At 39.4% G+C, this 9,644-nt stretch overlaps 1 non-coding gene across 1 annotated transcript; it reads right to left on the bottom strand.

Annotated features, from left to right (window-relative positions):
* Positions 1–8,228: 8,228 nt before the first annotated feature.
* On the bottom strand, positions 8,229–8,419 carry LOC118997960 (U2 spliceosomal RNA). Its single transcript, XR_005068777.1, has one exon. It is a non-coding gene; the product is annotated as a U2 spliceosomal RNA (small nuclear RNA).
* Between the last annotated feature and the right edge of the window lie 1,225 nt (positions 8,420–9,644).

Here is a 9,644-nt window from a genome sequence, read left to right as displayed (position 1 = left end):
GATACACTCTTACCAGAGCCCCAGAATTAGGGACTTAATTCTTACCTTTGCTGCCTGAGTTCAGGTGAGACTACAGAAGTGTCAAAGTCACCAGCAACCCCCAAATTCCCAGCCTCCCCACACGGATGCCTGTTCCTATAACCTCAAAGCAGACTCAGAAGGTGAATCTCCGTGCTCACTCTCAAAAGGAAGGGAAAGAGAGGAGCTAGCTAGCTAAACCTGCCTGGTGTTTTATCTCAAATTCATCAGCTGGGTAAATTCACTCTACCTGGGGGTTTCTGTGTAAGGGCCAAGCAAGAGACTCATCTTGGAGAACTCCCTCCTTATGAAAGCCAGAGAACTAGAGAATTTCCACATGAGTCTTTTGACACATTTTGGATTAACTGTTCAGATATTGAAACTTCCGGGCAAGATGGAGGCATAGGTAGATACACTGTGCCTCCTCTCACAACCAAAATTAAGGACAACAAAAATTTAGAAACAAAGAAAACAACAAGAACTGACAAATAATTGAAATGTATGGAAGTCTGACAACCATTAATCCAGACCAGTAAGAGGGGCGGAGCTGGCGGCTGGCGGAGAGGGGTCCTGGCAGGAAAAAGTGGTGGCTGGTGGACCCGGGTGTGCAGGCAGAGGCCTGCAGACCCCAGGCATGGGGAGGCAATGAGCAGACCCAGTGAGGTGTGCAAGGCCGCTGGCTGACAGTGGACACACATTCATATACTGATAAACCAGGTGAAAACAGGCAAGGAGACAGACCGAACAACACAGACCTCCAGCGCTGGGAAATAAAGCCTAAAAGCACTGACTGAAAACACTTGTGGGGGTTGAGGTGCTGGGAGAGACTCCTAGCCTCACAGGAGAGTCCATTGGAGAGACCCACAGAGTCCTAGAACATACACAAGCCCACCCACCCAGGAACCAGCACCAGAAGGGCCCAATTTGCTTGTGGGAAGTGACAGAAGGGACTGAAATCCGAGAGAGAGCAGAACAAGCACCATTGTTCTCTCTCTGCCCCTACCCCCACATACAGCATCAGAACCCAGTGGTTGGGGTTACCCTTCCCTGATGAACACCTAAGGCTCTACCCCTCATACATAACACAGGTGCAACCAGAGGAAAAAAATGGCTCAGACAGAAGATTAAAGGCTCAGATCAAAGCCCCAGAGCCAATACATCTAACTGACCAAGAGATAGCCAACCTATCAGATGCACAGTTCAAAGCACTGGTAATCAGGATGCTCACAGAACTGGTAGATTTTGGTCACAAATTAGACGAAAAAATGAAGGCTACACTAAGTGAAATGAAGAAAAATGCACAGGGAACCAATAGTAATGGGAAGAAAACTGGGATTCAAATCAATGGAGTGGATCAGAAGGGACCAAACAGAAAAGAATGAAGAAACAAGAATTCAAAAAATGAGGAGAGGCTTAGGAACCTCCAGGACACCTTTAAACCATGTAAGAAAAAAAGATAAAAAATATAAACAGTAAAAAGACAGCAAATGCACAGTTATTAACAACCACACCTAAAACAAAAGCAAACAACTAGAACAGGAACAGAACCACAGAAATTCTTTCACATAGAGAGTTAGCAACAGGGGAGTGGGAGGAGGAGAGAGGGGGAAGAGTTCAGAGAATAAGTAGCATAGATGGTAGGTAGAAAATAGACAGGAGGAGGGCAAGAATAGTATGGGAAATGTAGAAGCTAAAGAACTTATGACACATGGACATGAACTAAAGGGGGGAATGTGGGTGGGAGGGGGTGCACAGGGTGGAGGGAAATGAAGGGGGAAATGGGACAACTGTAATGGCATAATCCATAAAATATATTTTAAAAAAGATGTTGGGAAGTGGTAATAGTGTCTCATAATCTCTTGAACCTCATTACATCAATAGGAATGTGTAATCCAACACTGCCCTCCACCCTATCCCCCTGTACCAGACAGGCTGTTTCAGATAATGAGAAGTAATCCTCGATGGTTCTCAGGCTGCAATCCTTTCACTTAGGTTATTTCAACAGTCCCACTCTCTTTCTCTCTCTCTCTCTGTCTCTCCTCCTCTCTCATATCATCTATCCGTCCATCTATGGGAGAAGGGGTGCAGAGAAGGAATTTGGAGTGAGGAGCCTCAAACAGAACCTGTCTTAGCCCCAGCAACACGGACATAAATGGTAAACCTCTTTTTCCTTTCATTGGTTGTCAATGATGTCATTTTGTTGTGGGAAGTGAGGAAGAGTTTCTAAAAATAAATGCACAAGTCATAAGTATGGCACTCCATTTTTATAAAGAAATCTCACCTGTAACAATAAAGTAGCATAATTAATTTTAATAAACATATAAAATAAAAATAAAAATGTTTATATCTTACAAGTTTCAGCTAAATGAATATTCTCAAATTGAACATGTGTGTACCCAACATCAGACCAAAACAAATTAAACATTACCAATTCTTGATTTCTTGTTTTGTTTTGCTCACCCTCACCCAAGAGTAAATTTGTCTGAACTTCTAAGGAAATATACTAATTTTGCCTGTTTTGTACTTTTATGAGTGGAATTACACACACAACATGTATTCTTGTGTGTGGCTTCTTTTGCTCAACAATGTTTTTTTTTTTTAGATATAGCCATACTATCATGTGCATTTGGAAATCATTCTGTTCATTGCATTATACTATGTGACTATACCACAGTTTAGTGACTCATTTTACTTTTGAATAGCACCTGATACACTACAGTTTGGGCCTATTATGAGTGGTACTGATGTGGACATTTTGTTCAGTATCTTTCAGTGCACATATGTATCTACTTATGCTGGGTCTATGTCTAGAGTGGTGTTCCTGGGTCACAGTTAATAGTTGTTTGGCTTTTGAAGTTGTCCAAAGTGTTTATTAATACATACCCCCACCACAATATATGACTTCCTTTCCAGTTGTTTTACATCCTGACCAACTGTGTCAGAGACCCCAAGGATGTCCTCATCACAGTCCCTGGAACCTTCAAATATGTTATCTTTCACAGCTAAAGGGACTTTGCACGTTCATACTGGAGACCCACTATTCACTCATTTCCTCTCTGGGGATCCTCTCTGGTGAATGCTGAATAAGCCTCCATATTTTATTTTGTGTGAAGATGATCAGGAAAAATCATTTGAATCACCGTGGAGGGAAGACGTCAGAGGGACTTCTGTTCCAGATGATGGAAATCATGCTGAAGTGTCAATGGTGTGCTCAGAACAAATGATGTGGTTTAAGACTGAAAAACAAAACAAAGCCTCAAAATAGCAGAGGTTTATTTTTAAAACCATTGTATCTGACATAATTAGCAGTGAGAAAAATTCATGAACTATCAGTGTCCCTTACACTAGCCACATTTCTGACTTTCCACAATTATCTAAGATATGTTTCATGAACTTCATGTGAAAAAGTCAAACATTCCTGTTGAAGTAGAACAATTTTAAGACATTATATTTTTACCTTGAGTGGGAGGCTATACAGTGCAGTGTGTCATGACACAGAACTCAGATGTGTCAAATGTAATCCTATGTAAAACTTTACTTCAGTGAGAGTCGTTAGCTCACCAAAGTTCTTTGTTTAGTTAACCAGGTCATAAATTCAGGGTTTTTTTAAAACAACAATATAGAAGAATTTCAACATGTTATGTGAGTTTATAATTTTCTCATAATTGTGCTTTCATTTAAGTTGACACTCTTCTTTAAGGAGGTTGATATTTCTGATTTTATATTTTCCCTTTTTACCAATTGGCTCTTCTCTCTGGGCCTATGTTCTGTCTTTTATTTTCATAGTCTTTCCTCTCAGACTTCACCTCGCTAATTCCTACTCATATCATCTTCTGAAATTCATGGCTCTTTCTTCTCTCTCTTTCTCTCTCAAGAACACACAGAAAGTAGGTGGATAAATGATGGTAGAGAGACAGCTGTCCTGTGCCCATGGTGAACCAGCCAGCTGTGGAGGGGAGCGGACTTGGAGCCAGTGGAGTTAAGCTCTGCCAGTCGTGACTGTCCCTTAAGCAGCACAGCTTTCCTGAGAAGGGGCTGTGTCTGCAGAAGGCACTGTTTTAACACACTCTTTACCTTTATCTCAGTCTCTTTTCATGTGTTGTTCCTTAATTTACTGGTGCTTTCCCCACGACTCCCTCTTTAGTCTTTAAAATTTCCCTGGGTAACCTCACAGCTTCAACAGCACTTGCTCTATCTCCAACCCAAGTGTCTTAAATGAACCCAGACTCCAGAGTGCACATGGGTGCTAAACTCAACATATTCCAAAAGAAACCCTTATTTTACATCTCCATGATGCAAATTGTCCCTCTTCCTGTGTATCTTCTGTCAGGGCTATGGGATGTGTACAAATATCTGTGTTATTTGTATATAATATTGCGAATGGTAAAAATTTACTTATTAGATTCTCCCCACCATGACCAAACTTACCTAACTTTAACATAAACCCAATTAGTTCATAAGACCGGTTCTCAAATAAGAAATATATAAAGAGCTATGTAGAGAAAAGCAAGTCTTTCTGTCCTTCGTGATCTGCATACTCCAGCTCTTTCTCATGTTAAACACTCTTCCCGATACCAGCTGCATCCTAACAGAGATATCCATCATATATGTGCATGCATGGCTTTTTAAAAATTTATATCCTCCAGTGCATACTGTTCTCTTTTTAATTTTTGAAAAAAGAAGTTTCCCATTCCCTACTATCCTTTTTAACTTAATCGTCTTGCGAGAACAACTTACATTTTCCTAAATGTGTTCCTCAGCATGGAAATACTATTCATGGCTGAATGATGTTCTAGCTTGTGACTATGTTCCTGCACAATTTTATATACTTCCCAAAGTTAGTAATTATTCTGCCTTTTACCTCTTTCCTTAGTTTTTCATTTAATCATAGGGGAAAACGGGATGGACTCACATGAATAAGTATAAAGGATACATGGACAATAACTAAGGGGGGGTGGAAATGGGAGGGAGGTGGGGAGCACTGGGGGGGCAGGGCTGGGAATATAAGACAGAACTGTACTTGAACAAGAATTAAATAAAATGAAATACTTAACAAAAAATAAAATGTATTTTTAAAATAAAATATATAATTTGTAAAAAATAAATAAAATAAAATAAATAAATAAATAAATAAGATTTTATTGATTATTTATTTTCAGAGAGTGGGGGAAGAAAGGAGAAAGAGAGGGACAGAAACATCAATGTGAGAGAGAAACATCAATTGGTTGCCCCTCACACGTACCCTGAATGGGACCAAACCAGTAGCCCAGGCATGTGGCCTGACCAGGAATTGAACTGGAGACATTTCACTGTGCATGATGACACCAGATCAACTGAGCCACACTGGTCGGGGCACATATTGTCATTTTAATCCCAAACTGTTGTCTATTGTGGAGATTTCTCAGTGCAGGCATCATGTATTCTATCGATCCCATCCTGTGAAACAAAGAACATAGCTGCCATCCTGAGCTTTCTCTTTACCTTCTTCTGGGATTTCCTTTGCCCCTGCGCTGTGCTGGGCCCCCTGCTTTTGGTTTCTGGAGCACACATCTTTCTTGGTTTCTTTTTGAAACATGTCCTTCAGTGACTTTTTTGAGAAAGAGTGCATGGAAAATCTCAAATGCTTGAGATGGTGTTTGTCTGAAAATGCCATTGTTCTACTTGCACATTATTAATACCTTGCTTGCAAATAGAATTTCAGGTTGAAACTTATTTCCCTTTACCTTTGATTGCATCATTCCATTGTCATCCAGCTTCCAGTCTTGCTGTTTGAGCCATTATTCAGATGTCTTATTTTTGTAGTATGGCAGATTATATTTTCAAAAGTGGCCGCCAAATATCTTTCATCTAACATGCTCTTTGATGGTGTGACCTTTTCACCCTCTCATTGCAATGCATGTGCCTTTCCCTTGAACTAGGATGGCTAGAGAGTTGCTTATAATCAATAAAATGTGGTAGAAGTGATGTTGTGGGAACTATGAAGTGAGTTTAGAAAAAGCAATGCTGCTTCCACCTTGTTTATGGGGACAATTGTTTGTGGAACCCTGGTTGCAGTGTAAGAGTCTGGCCACCCCAGCCCTTTCTGGGTAGCTCAGTTGGCCAGGGCATCATCCTGATATGCCAAGGTTGGGGGTTCTATCCCTGGTCAGGGCACACACGAGAATCAACGAACAAATCCATAAATAAGTGGAACAACAAATCAATCTCTCTCTCTCAAAATCAATCAATAAATTTTTAAAGAGCCCAACTACCTTAGAGACCATTATCTAAGGAAACCCAGTGCAAATGTAAAAGCCACAGGGAATGCTTCTGTCAACAGCCCCAGCTGAGATTCCTGCTGACAGTCAGCATCAAATGCTAAATATGTGAGTGGACAAGACTTCAGATGATTCCAATCCCTCTTCTGAGTTATCTCTAGCTGTTGAGTCTTCCCAGCTGAAGTTGCAGATGTTATGACAAAAACAAGACATTTCTACTGTGCCCTGGCCAATTTTCTGACCTACAAAATCAAAGAGCATAATAAAATTGTTTTTTTTAAGCCAGTAAATTTTGGGAGATTTGTTGCATGACACTAATAATTGGAAGAGTATGTGACTTTTACATTTGTTTTTCTGGGAGCTTTTAGGGTTTGTATTTGTTTTCAGCATCCTGAAAGTTTATGACGGTCATTTTACCCACTATACTGTGTATATTGTTAATCTGAAAAAATTCATATCTTTCAGTTCTTGGAAATTTTCTCCAATTGCATCAGCTGTGATACTTTTCCCTCTATTCTCTTTCCCAGGAGCTTTTACTATTTAGATATGAGATCTCCTGGGCTAATCCTAACTTTCTCATTTCTTACTTTTTTCTTTTATTTTCCAGCTTTTAATCTTTCTATTCTAATTTCTGAAATATTTCCTAGACTTTGTTTTCTCAATACTCACCATAGTTCTAATTCCCAAGAAATTTCTTTTCCGGGCCTCCTATTCTTTTTAAAAATGTAGGTAGCCATTTTTTTGTTTGCTTGATTCCTTTTTCTTCTACTTGAATGATCTGTTGCCTTCATCTGTTTGGTCTTATTCTGTGATGTTGGCTTTCATCCGTGGTTGTTTCTCATGGTGCAGAATGTGGCACTAAAATGGGGAGGAGTGGTTGACTGTGGGCTTACTGTTCAATATCCTGGATGGGACATTTCATTGGGGAGATTCAGGCTCATTATTTTTATCTGTAGGGGTGGGGGTAGAAGAAGAGGCTGATCAGATTCTAAGAGAGTGACTCTCCAACTTTCTGTTTTAGTGAAAAAGTCTACCTGTCAGCATTTTAGGAGTCAAGTAGAGAGGAAGGTAGGGTGGTGTTTCTACCAGCCCCTTTCACCCTTCATCTCTGCAGGCTGTCTCTTCTGAGCATTAACCTCTAGCCTCTAGGGGGAGAGAACAATTGTTTAACTACATCTAATGGACCTGCGGTCCAACTTAATCATCCAGTTTTGCCCTATCTTTCCCCAGTAGAGGTACCTGATGTCCTCAATCCCTATGCTTTTAAGGGTTTTTAATATGAATTTTATTTCCTTGCTTTCCCTACCTGCCTTAAAATTTAGCTTTTAGAATTAAGTTTTGCTTCTGCTAAATCAGTCTTCACTTACTCATCTTTCTTACGAGGAGAGGACCCCAAAACACCAGAATTATCTGCTGTCAGCTTTCCCAGCTACATGAGTGTACTAGGAGCCCATCTGTATCAGTGCACCAGCTGGCATTGTTGTGAGAGGCTGCATTTGGCCTCAGTAAATTTTTTTAAGACTCTCAATGTGTTTGTCCATTTCATGATGGGTGATTTATGAGCACACCTGCCTACACTGTTCTGACTGCCCAGCAGTTTTTGACCATAAATTGACCATGGAGTATGACTCCATGCCCCACCCTCCCTATTCACCTGATCTAACCTTGAGTGACTTTTTCTGTTTCCCCAAAGGGAAATGTTTTGCTGATATGGAAGAGGTGAAAAAAAATTAGCAGAAACGCTAAAGGGCATCAAAATTGAAGTGTTCAAAACCAGTTTTGAGCAGTGAAAAAACATCTCGATAGGTGTATTATATCACATGGAGAGTAGTATGAAGTTGACTGAAGTTTAAACATGTGAGAACAAATGCACAATTTTTATAAATAAATTCTGTTTTTTTGTGTCTTCCTTCATACAGCCTCTGAATGAATGAATGAATGAATGATTTATTTATCTGGTGCACTGTTCCTGGAAGTACTGCAATACCACGCTGATGTGCAGAGTGGATAGAGTAAGCTCCTATTCCATCTCCCAGCTCCAAAAATCCATTTAATATAATGTATTCAGATAGAGGACATACTAGGTATTAAACCGATAAGAACAAATACTATACTTGATCTTAGCCAAAAGGCCAAGAAGTGATGAGTTATTTTTTTAATAAGAGAGGAAAGGAGAGGAGAAGAAAGGGACAGAAACATTGATGTAAGAGAGAAACATTGATCAGTTGCCTCTCACACATGCCCTGGGGGGGGGGGGGGTGTCAGAACCTGAAACCTAGGCATTTGCCCTGACCTGGAATTGAACTGGTGACCTTTTACTTTGTGAGATGATACCCAACCAACTTAGCCACACCATTCAACACCAGCTTTTGAAATTCTGAGACTGTGATTTTCTTTCCTTTTCCATTTGTCCTTGGATAATGTGCTTTTTTAAAAACAGCTCTTTGATATGATTTTAATGGAATCCAGGGAAGCAAAGTAAATGTATGTTCTCAATCTACTACCTTTACTGTCAGATTAAAACATGTATATCAGCAGGATTTCTGCAGTAAAATTTGGAGTTTGTTAGCCAGTCTAGGTATGTCTTATTTAAATCATTTTCTTGTGAGATTGTTGTGGGTTTTTATGCTGTACTTCAATTCAGTTCTAAGCAAAATATTCAAATTAGTAACAACTTCTGAGGAAAAAAATTTCAATAAATATACATGTTGACTGTAAGAGAGATTTTGATTTAAGAAAAACTAAAGTATAAAATACTACAAATCTTTGAATTGGAAGCTATAGTGAACAAATAAAAAACCAGGATTTTTAGCAATAAAAGAGAGAAAATGATGGGTTATGTACTCCATTAACAGGTTGTCTTTTATTTTGACACTGCTAACAGTAAGAGAAAAATGAGCAATTGTGGAGTTACATAGAACTCTAAAGTTTTACCTCAGGTCAAACAAAATTTTGTTCCATTTGATTTCTTTAGTAATAACTCAGAGTGTGAGTTTGACATGTTTATCCTGAATTCCATCTGGTCAAACATTTGCATTTTATTGCTATTAATTATCGAGATGTTGAAATGATGACATGTCATGAAAACTTCCAGAGTGTCTTTTATGATCTTTAACTGAGAATTTATTTTTGAGTTACTGGACATGTGGCAATAAAAAGATAAAATTCCAAGAGCTTTGTTGTACAAGGGAAAGGGCATGTGAGGGCACATCCTCTGTGCAGAGTGAGGGAAACCATCCAACTTGGCAACGTTAATTCTTACAGGATTTAATTTCACAATGACTATTTAAAATGTTCTTTTCTTGGGAGCGGGTGGGGAAGAAGTGGTCCATATGGCTGCCAACTAAATCTTTTTCTAGATTTCTAAAA

Source organism: Sturnira hondurensis, unplaced genomic scaffold (genome assembly GCF_014824575.4).
Source record: "Sturnira hondurensis isolate 20B ecotype Veracruz unplaced genomic scaffold, ASM1482457v3 Scaffold0013537, whole genome shotgun sequence".
NCBI classification, from domain to species: domain Eukaryota; kingdom Metazoa; phylum Chordata; class Mammalia; order Chiroptera; family Phyllostomidae; genus Sturnira; species Sturnira hondurensis.
Note: the sequence above shows the minus strand (reverse complement) of the source record. Positions and strands in the feature narration are given on the sequence as shown.